Genomic DNA, 12,925 nt, shown 5'->3' on the forward strand with positions numbered 1-12,925 from the left:
ACTGTATTCTGTGTTGTAATTGAAATCAAAGTGTATATTATTTTTAATACAAATATTTGCACTGTAAAAATCATAAAAGAAATAATAATTTTTGGTTCATCTCATTCAAGTACCATAGTGCAATCTCTTTGTCGTGAAAGTGCAACTTACAAATGTAGATTTTTTTTTGTTACATATCTTAACTCCAAAACAAAACAATGTATAACTTCATTTTGCATCGCAAAATGGGGAAGAGATGGCCAGCCCTCTGTGGAGATAGAGGTGGTTAGGGACTATTTAGAAAAGCTGGACGTGCACAAGTCCATGGGGCCGGACGAGTTGCATCCGAGAGTGCTGAAGGAATTGGCGGCTGTGATTGCAGAGCCATTGGCCATTATCTTTGAAAACTCGTGGCGAACGGGGGAAGTCCCGGATGACTGGAAAAAGGCTAATGTAGTGCCAATCTTTAAAAAAGGGAAGAAGGAGGATCCTGGGAACTACAGGCCAGTCAGCCTCACCTCAGTCCCTGGAAAAATCATGGAGCAGGTCCTCAAAGAATCAATCCTGAAGCACTTGCATGAGAGGAAAGTGATCAGGAACAGTCAGCATGGATTCACCAAGGGAAGGTCATGCCTGACTAATCTAATCGCCTTTTATGATGAGATTACTGGTTCTGTGGATGAAGGGAAAGCAGTGGATGTATTGTTTCTTGACTTTAGCAAAGCTTTTGACACGGTCTCCCACAGTATTCTTGTCAGCAAGTTAAGGAAGTATGGGCTGGATGAATGCACTATAAGGTGGGTAGAAAGCTGGCTAGATTGTCGGACTCAACGGGTAGTGATCAATGGCTCCATGTCTAGTTGGCAGCCGGTATCAAGTGGAGTGCCCCAAGGGTCGGTCCTGGGGCCGGTTTTGTTCAATATCTTCATAAATGATCTGGAGGATGGTGTGGATTGCACTCTCAGCAAATTTGCGGATGATACTAAACTGGGAGGAGTGGTAGATACGCTGGAGGGGAGGGATAGGATACAGAAGGACCTAGACAAATTGGAGGATTGGGCCAAAAGAAATCTGATGAGGTTCAATAAGGATAAGTGCAGGGTCCTGCACTTAGGACGGAAGAACCCAATGCACAGCTACAGACTAGGGACCGAATGGCTAGGCAGCAGTTCTGCGGAAAAGGACCTAGGGGTGACAGTGGACGAGAAGCTGGATATGAGTCAGCAGTGTGCCCTTGTTGCCAAGAAGGCCAGTGGCATTTTGGGATGTATAAGTAGGGGCATAGCGAGCAGATCGAGGGACGTGATCGTTCCCCTCTATTCGACATTGGTGAGGCCTCATCTGGAGTACTGTGTCCAGTTTTGGGCCCCACACTTCAAGAAGGATGTGGATAAATTGGAGAGAGTCCAGCGAAGGGCAACAAAAATGATTAGGGGTCTGGAACACATGAGTTATGAGGAGAGGCTGAGGGAGCTGGGATTGTTTAGCCTGCAGAAGAGAAGAATGAGGGGGGATTTGATAGCTGCTTTCAACTACCTGAAAGGGGGTTCCAAAGAGGATGGTTCTAGACTGTTCTCAATGGTAGCAGATGACAGAACGAGGAGTAATGGTCTCAAGCTGCAGTGGGGGAGGTTTAGATTGGATATTAGGAAAAACTTTTTCACTAAGAGGGTGGTGAAACACTGGAATGCGTTACCTAGGGAGGTGGTAGAATCTCCTTCCTTAGAGGTTTTTAAGGTCAGGCTTGACAAAGCCCTGGCTGGGATGATTTAACTGGGAATTGGTTCTGCTTCGAGCAGGGGGTTGGACTAGATGACCTTCTGGGGTCCCTTCCAACCCTGATAGTCTATGATTCTATGATTCAGCACCTACAAGTCCACTCAGTCCTACTTCTTGTTCAACCAATTGCTAAGACAAACAAGTTTGTTTACATTTACAGGAGCTAATGCTGCCCTCTTCTTCCTAACAATGTCACCAGAAAGTGAGAACAGGCATTTGCATGGCACTTTTGTAGCTGGAATTGCAATGTATTTACGTGACAGATATGGTAAACCTTCATATGCCTCTTTATGCTTCGGCCACCATTCCAGAGGACATGCTTCCCATGCTGATGATGCTCATTAAAAATATATATATATGTTCATTAAATTTGTGACTGAACTCCTTGGGGGAGAATTATATGTCCCCTGCTCTGTTTTACCCACATTCTGTCATATATTTCATGTTATATCAGTCACGGATGATGACCCAGAACATGATGTTCATTTTAAGAACACTTTCACTGCAGATCTGACAAAACGCAAAGAAGGTACCAATGTGAGATTTCTAAAAATAGCTACAGCACTTGACCCAAGGTTTAAGAATCTGAAGTGCCTTCCAAAATCTGAGAGGGATGGGGTGTGGAGCATGCTTTCAGAAGTCTTAAAAGAGCAACACTCAGATGCAGAAACTACAGAACCCGAACCACCAAAAAAAGAAAATCAACCTGCTGCTGGTGGCGTCTGACTCAGAGGATTAAAATGAACATGTGCTGGTCCACACTGCTTTGGATTGTTATCAAGCAGAACCCATCATCAACATGGATGCATGTCCCCTGGAATGGTGGTTGAAGCATGAAGGGACATATGAATCTTTAGCGCATCTGGCACATAAATATCTTGTGACACCAACTACAACAGTGCCATGAGAATGCCTGTTCTCACTTTCAGGTGATGTTGTAAACAAGAAGCAGGCAGCATTATCTCCTGCAAATGTGAACAAACTTGTTTGTCTGAGCGATTGGCTGAACAAGAAGTAGGACTGAGTGGACTTGTAGGCTCGAAAGTTTTACATTGTTTTATTTTTGAATGCAGTTTTTTGTACATAATTCTACATTTGTAAGTTCAACTTTCATGACAGAGATTGCACTACTTGTATTAGGTGAATTGAAAAATACTATTTCTTTTTTACAGTGCAAATACTTGTAGTCAAAAATAAATATAGAGTGAGCACTGTACACTTTGTATTCTTTGTTGTAATTGAAATCAATATATTTGAAAATGTAGAAAACATCCAAAAATATTGTCCAATATAAATAAATGGTATTCTATTATTGTTTAATGGTGCGATTAATCTTGCGATTAATTTTTCTAATCGCTTGACAGTCCTAATTTTTAACATTGCTAGAAACCAGAATACAGTAGCCTTGAATTAGAGGTTGCTTTTAAAATGTTACAAAGAGGGAGGCTTTTATTTTAGTTGAGCATTAAGCTGTTGCTAGATTTTTCTGATAGAAAAAGTAATAAAGGACTATCGTGTAGCACTGCAGAAAAAGGAGCAAGTTGCTGAAAGCTGGATAATTTGGGGATATAGAGATGTCACTTCCTCCCTTTGCTAGGCTGTGAAATTCTTTGTAATTCCCACTGGTAAAGCTGCCAACACAAACAAAAAAACCCCTGAAACTTCCCCTAACTCCTTTGATGAAGTAGAAAAACATATAATTGGAGGAATGCCTTTATCAGTGTAACGCTTGATATCTTCTCTTAGAAGCACCATGGATAGAGTAGAAAGGTGTTAGGAGGATCCAGAAGGAATATAAAAACCTAAGCAGTAGTGAAAAAAGGTTGATAAAATATGTTCCCAGGCAAACATTTTTTTACTAAGAGACTTTAACAGAAAAATCAGCCTTAAAAAATGCAGAGTGTTAAATTGTCTCAAAATTGCAGTATTAATAACTTTATAGTCCAGTTGACTACAAATGTATATTTCTGTGTGATATCTTAAGTTTTTTTTGTTAACTACTTAGTTTTAAGTGAAGTATCTTTAAAAGAAAAAGTTTGAGAGATCAGTATTTAGTTAAAAGAAAAGGAGTACTTGTGGCACCTTAGAGACTAACCAATTTTACTCCTTTTTCTTATTGCGAATACAGACTAACACGGCTGCTACTCTGAAACCAGTATTTAGTTTAAACTCTCAGCAGTAACTGTTTTATGATATGATTTATCTGTTAACACACGGTCAACCTTAAACATAAATGTAATTCTGTGGAAAAAGCTGTAAAAAATTCCCTTTATGAAAAAGCAATGGTCTACTAACCTATCCTTTCCCCTAATTCAGAATTTTATGAGAAGGTTTCACTGTATGCCCCACATAACAGCATAAAAAATCAGAAACAAGAAAAAGGCTATTCAGTACATGAAGCTGTTTCCAATCAAGGGCCAGTTAACAGGCCCAGCTTAGCTAGAGAGAAAGGGTATCATTCTCAAGTACCCACCACAGCTCAAAGAGGAGCCAGACTATTTTCACTGTAGTGTGCTGTGTGACTGAGGCATGACATTAATTTTTAGTTAAAGCTCCATTGCAATGCTTGTATGCAGCACCGTCTGTCTCCTTAAATGATAAAATAGGCAAAGCATATACCATTCGGAAGCATTGCTTTTTCTATAAGGTTGTTTAAGGACCCTTTTGTAGTACTTCCAAAAGTTAGTGTTCCTATTATAATCACCTATTTTCAGTGACTTTTTTTTATATGAGTGTAAAATATTGTGCAGCGCTGAAACTTTGTGTACAGAAAAGAGGCCAAGTAAACTTTCCTACTATATGTTTTGAACATGGAATTTCACCTGAAAGAGAGAAACATCTAAATGGAAAAACAAATATAGTGAAACCTGTACAAGGGACCACTGTCATTAGGTTAAACTCTTAAAAGTTTGCCCCCAAATATCATTTAATTAATTTAAAATACCGAATGCAATTCTCTGCCATCTTTCATAAGAAGACCACCTCAGTTAAGCAATTGTTTTTTTGTTAGTCCCTTGAGATGGCCACCCAATTCAGATTTTATTGTAAATGAAGCTATACATAGGATAGCGTTAAGGGCTAGTTGAGATGAAGGTCTCTTAAGTATTAATTCACATGCTTCTAAAAACACAGACTAAATGCTACTGAAGAAATCAAAATCCCATTTCAAGCTATTCTTAAAGTGAATGGACTTCTTTGCGCTGCTCAGGTGACACAAAGGAACCTAAAACTGGCCGTAGCTAGCCAGCTGAGAATTCTCCTGGTGTTGTGGTTTCAGGAGCTTTCCACTGGTGTAAAGATGGCATAGGCAGCTCCTACACCAGCTGGCCTTCAGCCCTGGGATTAGGCGTGTGTCAGGAGTGGGAATGTTGGGCATGGGGATAGAGTGCCTCTGAACTCTGCCAATTCTCAGATGCCTTGTGATCCTTTAGGCACCGTAATGAGTGGGTGTAAATTGCTCTAACTCATGCTGGGCCCAGGGACAGTGCAGTTTGGCCCTCCGTAACAGGGAGCTTTAGCTAGCTCCCTGATGGCCTCCCCCATCTGTGCCACGTAGAAGAGCATCTGGTCCTGTAAATTCAGCAATTGTCTAGTGAATATCTGAGTATGCTTAGGCTTCCATTGGGTATTTTAATTGTAGATTATGGAGATGCCATCTAATTGAAAAAAATGGAGAAACTTGAGGTGGGCAGAATGCAAATTACTCAGATTTAAACTTGTCCAGGACACTAACACTAACCCCCTACTCTTACTAAAGACTCTTTGGACCTTCAGTGATTAAAAATGGTCAAGATCTCACCAAAAGACTTAAAGCAAAAGCTCTGTAAATTCTGTCTTCTCCTTCCCAGCCCCTCCAAATGTTTTGAAAAATAAAATAGTTCTCCAGCTTTCAAATGTATGCAAAAATAAAGCTGGAAAATTTATCTTCACTCTGATAGCACTTTTTAATATCTGTTTCAGTTCTCACTGGTGGGCAAGCAAAAATGTGTTTTTTAGGATGTTCAGTTAAATTTGCATTAGCAGCCATAAAACATCATGCTGTGATCTTACTAGCTTTCACATGCTAAGCTGAGTCAAGATAGGCCATTATTTGAAAGGGAGCTCATCAGTGGAAGCCGAGGATGTTAGAGGAAGTGATATTTGTAGCTGGGTAGGTGAAACTATCTTTTGAATCAGACTAAATCAGTGGTCACCATATGAACAGGTGCTGTGCTGCTGGAGGCATTGACTTTCAGAAGCAACCCAGGAGAAGTTACAGAAATATTGTACTAAATGAACTAAGTAAAAACAACAGATGGTAAAGTCTTCAGTGCAGAGATCGTGTCTTCATACACCTAGTACAATAGGGCCCTGATTATGACTGGGGCTTTTGGGCACTATAGTAAACATCTAGTAATAATTAGCTATATTTAGTGGGTTGGAATTAAATATTTTTGCAGCTTTACCTTCAATGTCTTCTAACTCTGAGCCACAACATTCTAACCTATTTTTTAGAAGAAATAATCTGAAAAGTGTTTTCACAAAACAAGTTCTTGAAACTGGATACCTATTTCCAAATGCTAGTATTTTTTTAAGGCATCTGGATTAATTTCAGTAGAATAACCCAGATTAGATGACAGCACTGCATTGTAAAATGCAACATGGAAATCTAATGTAAATTCTGGGGACAGATTCTGGGGACAGTCATTATTTTACTGAAGCCAATGAAAAAAACTCTTATTAAGTTTTCAAGGGGTGGAAAGATTGAAGCATTGTCAACTCTCACAATTTTATCATAAATCCTCTGATAGTTTATTTTTTTTAAAAATAATTCAGCTCATGAAGTTGTGTACTTACATTAGAATCTCAGTTTTCATGTTTTAAAAGTAAGTTTCTAGCCCTCATGGTTGTGGAGAAAAGGTGGAATATGTGACCCCTAAAGGCTCACCAGAAAGCAAATGAAAAGACCTGATATTTATTATATTTTCTAATCTCAGGAATTTAAAGTCAGTTTCATGATTTTTTGGGGATCTTATGGTTTTTGAAGGCTTGGTGTTGGCAATCTTGGGATTGGGGTTTCTGTCATATTAATTTGCATTTACAATGTATAATGCATATGTGAGTATATGTATGTATAGACACAACATTTTGGGCAGTTTAAATGTTTGTAAATTTTGATATATTAAAGTGTCTTTTCCCATGAGTTCAGTAAGTTACCCAGTTTGCTTCAGTTTTTTGAAGCATTTGTTTGCTTTAAAGAGGATTTTTTTAAATAAGATCAATATTTTGAAAACAAGAAAAAAAATAACTTTCTGGAAATCCACTGAAGACCACTGAAAATCAATGATCCTTGTGCTTCTCAGTCACTTAGGTGCTTTTGAAAATCCCACCTGTTATAATTAAGTGCACTATGGAGTGCTCTTTATCAGGGAAGGAGGCAAAAGTACCACAGTAGTGGTGAAGGGTTTGAAAGAAGAGAGCATTGGCTCTGCTGCCAGCTCTCCTTTTTTCTGTATAGCTCACAAAACCCCCTCTGTGATCTCTGTATGGTGTTGCAGTTGTGAGAGAATTAGGGAGTGGAGCAAAATGGCGGGAGGTGATAGATCGTGGGCAGACTCAGGGTGGTCTGTTCATCTTCTGGCTGCAGTGATGTCCAAGCAAATATCCAGGCAGAAGCGAATGTTTCAAGTAGCAGCACAATGGGGCCAGGGATCCATGATTGGGGCTCTCTCGTGCTACAGTAACCCACGTATTATATTAACAATAACAATAAAGTATCAGGAGATAGCTGTGTTAGTCTGCATCCACAAAAACAACAAGGAGTCCGGTGGCACCTTCAAGATGAACAGATTTATTTGGGCATAAGCTTTCGTGCGTAAAACACCACTTCTTCAGATGCATGGCCATGCATCTAAAGAAGTGGGTTTTTTTACCCATGAAAGCTTATGCTCAAATAAATCTGTTAATAACAATAAAGATATTTATTTAACTCACCTTCTGCATTTGCAAGCAAGACCCTGCAGAGAAGAGTTAGGATGTAAGTATTAGGAGGCAAATCTAGAGGTAGCACAGGTTCCCCAAGATCATGAAGACCAGCCGGGTTTGCAGGAATACCTCTTCCATAACTGTGTAAAAGCAGAACAAAATCACAGGAGAGAAATCACATCTGTGGAAAATGGTTCCTTCTTAGTAATTTCGGTTTGCAGGTGCAGTAGTTTGCCAGTCATGGAGATAACCTCTGATAGAGGCACTATGGATGGTATTAATGATATGATTATTACTACTTTGTCTGTAATTTTCTCATATTTTTATACGTTTAAAAATATTACCTTTACAATTTTATTGGGCCAAATATTGCCTTCATCATTCAAGGCCCAAAAAACAATGGAACCATCTTGATTCTGCTGTGCCGGGAGGAGGCCAAATGCCCACACACTGTAGTAGTGGGTTGTGTGAGTAATTGCACTGTTGCTCTGTGCATAATGTCAGGTGGAAGGGGGACCTGATTCTGTTGCTCACCAACTCCCACGGGGTTTCCCCTGTGATAGTCCTTTACCTGGGGTTTTTAATCAGGCACCAGGATTTGGCTCTTAATTCACATTGTCTATATATTTTCTCTGGACTTCAGTCTTTACTTTCACAGTATTTTCCATGGAAGCTTTTCCTTTGTTTTTTATTCTAATGGTGAAATAAACCACAAGTGCTTACTCATGCTATGACTTCAACATCTGACATTTTGGTTATTATAGTAGTTAAGAACAGGGATAGGTCTAATACTAATGTCTAAAACAATATTTGAAAGCCGATTATACTCTCCCCAAAACTTTACATATGCTTCAGTAGATTTCCATTGTCAGAGAGGCAGGCCTATATTATACCACATAATACAATAAAATGAGGATTAGTTGGTCTTTTAATACTTGAGATAATTACAGCTGACAAGCACCTGTTTAAGGAAATGCTCTTAAGTACACTGAGTTAAAAATCTAAACAATATTTCCATGAAGTTTTCAGTAGGAGTTTTAAGTACACAAAACAGGTATCTGAATATAAGTATTTATTGCAGTCCTGGCAATCCTTTCTAATAATAAAGAGTTGGGGCTGTCAAATGATGGCACAAATATCCAAATCTGAAGTGACATAGCTTTCTAGCCCAGTTCATCAATCATGTTTTATTAGCTTTAACAGAGCCAGGCTGCTATCTGTCATTTAAATGTTGTAGTGGTGACACAAACTGGTGCCGAAAATGTGCTGCAGGTGTAACTTTCACTCAAAGACTATTTCTAAGCAGCAAGTTGGTTTATACTCATGTGGGGAGAGAGTGCCATCTTCAGTTTCATGTGTCCATGTAAAATAGCACTGAACTTTTTGGCTTTGCCTGGTGGCAGAAGGTGAAAACGCATATAGCGGTGGAGCTCTGGAAAAAAGTCCCTTTAATTAAAACAAACAAACACAAACACACACTCTCTCTCTCTCTCTCTCTCTCTCTCTACCTCACCAGTAAAAGGCTTAAACATGGCACTCTTCCTTACATTTTAAAATATGGTTTATTTAGACACGTTGGTTGAGACACAGAACTTGCAATACAGTAAAGGTCTGTATTGTGTGGGCCAAGAAGTAGGCTTTGTTTCCATCTTTCGGTCTGTGAGGATATGTGCTGTAAAGAATAATAAAAATGCAGGGGGGCGGGGAATGCTAGTGGAGACACAAAACAGTAGCAACCAAATTTTCATTTATTGTGCGTAGAAGACATGAAAATTATTTTTATTTACCCTGTTGTACTTTTTTTATACCTTTAAAGTGCAGTCAATTCTGTGTGTTCTTTAAGAATAGAATTGACTTCATGGTATTTGAGTTGAGGTTCTGGCATTTGACCCTTGTTTTTCTTGGCACTTTTTCATTTTACAGTGGAGCTTGGGGATACTCCCTGTCTCTTGTTTCCAGCATGTTAACATAGTCAAGTAAATATTATCTAGTGCAGTCACATACATTATTCTTGGGAGGAGTATTTTAAAAAAGTTTTAAAGTCCAGATCAAAGAATGGAATTCATTATCCTTGTGCCTGAATTTCTTTTATTTATACGATGAATCTTTTCTGGGCAAACTTATGTTCTTTGCCTGAAATAAATCTTATAACCTTTAGAATATGTTTTGCTGTATTCAAATGTAAGTATAACAATCTTAATATATCTAAATTGCTAGCAGTTTGTAGGCTAAATTATTTCATTTCTATATTTTAAAACTTAGTTTCTTCATATATTAAAGAGCAGATGTGTTGCAGCGACAGCAGGCAAGCAGAGACTAGGAAGGTGATTTCATTAAAAGAGCCTTGGGATAAATGCAGCACATTAGATACCTACTGAAAGACAGGAGCTGTTGATGGGGGTGACCTCTGAATGCAAGTCATCTTACTATAAACAGAAGGGTGTGGAAAGCCATTGGTCAGAGCCAAGCTTGTTTACTATCCAGATCTCCTCTTAGTTAACTTAAATAACTGAACTGAGCTAGGCACAGTGACAGTTCAAGGGAGAACAAAGTGTCTTTAGGAAGAACAAAGTGTCTTTAGTAGTTTCTGAATCTAAATACAATACTGCTGACTTACATAGAGTTTCCTGGTCCTGGAACTGGCTGCTCACCTTAGATGCTGTACAGTGGAATTAAATTGGTGCTAAACATAACACAAGTATATTTTTCTGGAGACTAAGTTTACACAGTTGGGGAATTTGTTTCAGTTCTTCCAAGGCGAATGAGGTAAGCTTATGATGGATTTTAATGTGAGAGATTGATATGCATGTAGTTTAGTGATAAATTGAGAGATACTCATAGGTACTGTATTCACACTCAGAGTCTCATTACAAAAAGAACATACTATCTTCTCTGTAATTTGTTGTTTTGAATTTGGTTTTAACACATACGTTTGATCATAGTGACTCCTGTGTAGCTCATGACTATGAGTTCCTCAAACTCTCTGATTTTGTGTGTTTTCTCAGAAAGCTTCATTTTCATTTTTTCCATTATACTTTAAATTCTGTAGGAAATGAAATGAAGTTTAGATAACATGCAACACAAGTCTCATACTTCATATAATCTGTAAATAGTTTATTAATGTTTGGATAAATTGAATATAGGGAATCCTTAATGGTTAAAACATTATGACAAGTGTCTTGATGGGAAATTATCATTTTTCAGAGCCTAAGCAATAAAATTAATTAGCTGTATTTGGGGAAAAATATTTGTTGTCAAAACTAATTAAGTATACATATGAAGTGAATTTATTTTATTCATATTACATTTTAGGTTATTTCTAACATGATTTGACTTTTGTTTAGAACAGAAGATGATGAATTGTAATCATACTAATGTGTCAATGCTAATTTTTCTTCAAAAGGCTAGCTTTTACCTTTCCTGGTAAACTTTTCTGAAGTGTTATAGGACGTTCGGGAGCAAAACTGTGGTGTTCACATTTGATTGTGATTTTACTGCTTTGCAAAATCTTTGAGAACTTTTTGCTGTGGTTTGTAGTAACATAGTTAGTTAGTTTCTGGAACGTGAATTCTGACTGTCAAATGTTTTTTTACATAGGTTGCTGCGTAGAGTGTTGCTGTACAGCGTGTTCAAATGCATTTTTCTACCTTTGAGTCAGAGTAGTAGGCGAGTACAGCAAAGCTGTTGCTCTGCTGCATTCAGGGGCCATGATGTGAGTTGGCGTAACGATTACTGCTTCTTAAATGTCTGTTTCATTCAAGAGAATCAGACAGGGTTTGCTCTAGGAGTACTGTTTTATTATCCTAGTAAAGGAAACAAAGTTCAGGGGAAAAATTACTTCTGTCCATCTGTGAAAATTGATTTACTGCTTCAGGGAGCTTTATTGTTTAGGGAACCTGTTTTGAAGAAAGGTATGATAAATTATTACAGCCAATAAGTTCTTCAATTTAGTTTCTAGGGTCTGGTTAACAGCAAGCGGCAGTATCCAATTACGTGTTTCTTTTCTTAGATTGCTCACTATTTTGTGAGATACATTTGAGTTGAATGACTTTTAACTGTCTCACCACTTTTTTGTTACTGTGATTTTTGTTTTCTGAACTAAAATAAGTGAACGTGCTAAAAAGATATATAAACAACATATCTTTTTTAATTCCTTGCTTAAAAATTTTGGTTTTTCCAAGCATTTTTCTAAGACAAGTTTTCTTTAAGGCAAGAATTATTTGTTTGCAAGTGTTCGAATGCTTAAATTACATAATTCATTAAATCATTTAATATATTAAGTAGCATCACCACTGTAGGTTATGGCCTGCAAGTGATCTCAAATTTAGCTTTGGGGAAATAATGTGTGTATATAGAGAAAGTAATTGCAGCTGTTAAAGAAATACAAAAGCCAGATGACTTCATAAGTGTATGTTGAGCAAGATTTAATAACTTGTCCAGGCATTCTGTAAAATGGAGCAGGCAAATAAGAGAATTCTGTATATCCTAATTATCCCTTATAGGTATGCTAAAATAGCCTGTTCCTCCTTTATCTTCTGCTGCTTTCTTTCCTTCCTCAGCACATAATATATGTAAATTTTGTAAGTATTAGTATGGACTTTGGGTTGCTTGAAAATGGCAAGCTGAAAAAAAAATAGTATTGTTTAAAATATGCAGTTTTCAACTTCAGAATAAATCCTAATTAATTTGACATTGTAATTGTACTATAATATTATATTTTTAAATAAAACAATTGTATGTCTATGTTACATTTGTATACAAAATGCCTGTATATGATGTGTGGAATTTTTTTATCAATGATAGTTACATTTCCAACTAACAAAACAAGATTGAATAAAACCAAATAGAAAAATACATTCCCATAGAATCTTAACAGGAAGATTTATATTCATGTATCACCACCCGTGTTCCATGTGTTCTCTCACTTAATGCAATATTTAAGAATTAACTTAAAGTAGTAACTAAAAGAAATACAGTATAATTTGCAAGAAAACTGTAGCACAGTGTCTTGAAACATAATGCGAATTTAAAAAACCCTATTATATAATCATTCTTTAAGAAGGTATTGATTAAAAAGTACAGTATTCATATTGTTTGTATAGAATTGAAAGCAAAATGTCAATAAAATCTCAAAATGGTAGAATTCAGAAAGATTTAGTGTTTAAGCTAAAACAAACTTGTGAGTTCCCTAATAAATATTCAG

General features: G+C 37.4%; 1 protein-coding gene across 8 annotated transcripts in view; it reads left to right on the forward strand.

Moving 5' to 3' along the window:
* EYA4 (EYA transcriptional coactivator and phosphatase 4) overlaps positions 1-12,925 on the forward strand; it is a 228,012-nt gene that overhangs the window by 85,171 nt on the left and 129,916 nt on the right. Inside the window, exon 1 of one of the 8 annotated variants that reach the window (XM_075126755.1) lies at positions 10,213-10,488. The exons of the other annotated variants lie outside the window; for them this stretch is intronic. The gene's annotated coding sequence lies outside the window, so the exon portion shown is untranslated. Of the gene's footprint in view, positions 1-10,212; positions 10,489-12,925 lie in introns of those variants that run through there. 8 annotated transcript variants of the gene reach the window in all.

This window comes from Caretta caretta, chromosome 3, assembly GCF_965140235.1.
Source record: "Caretta caretta isolate rCarCar2 chromosome 3, rCarCar1.hap1, whole genome shotgun sequence".
Taxonomy (NCBI): Eukaryota; Metazoa; Chordata; order Testudines; family Cheloniidae; genus Caretta; species Caretta caretta.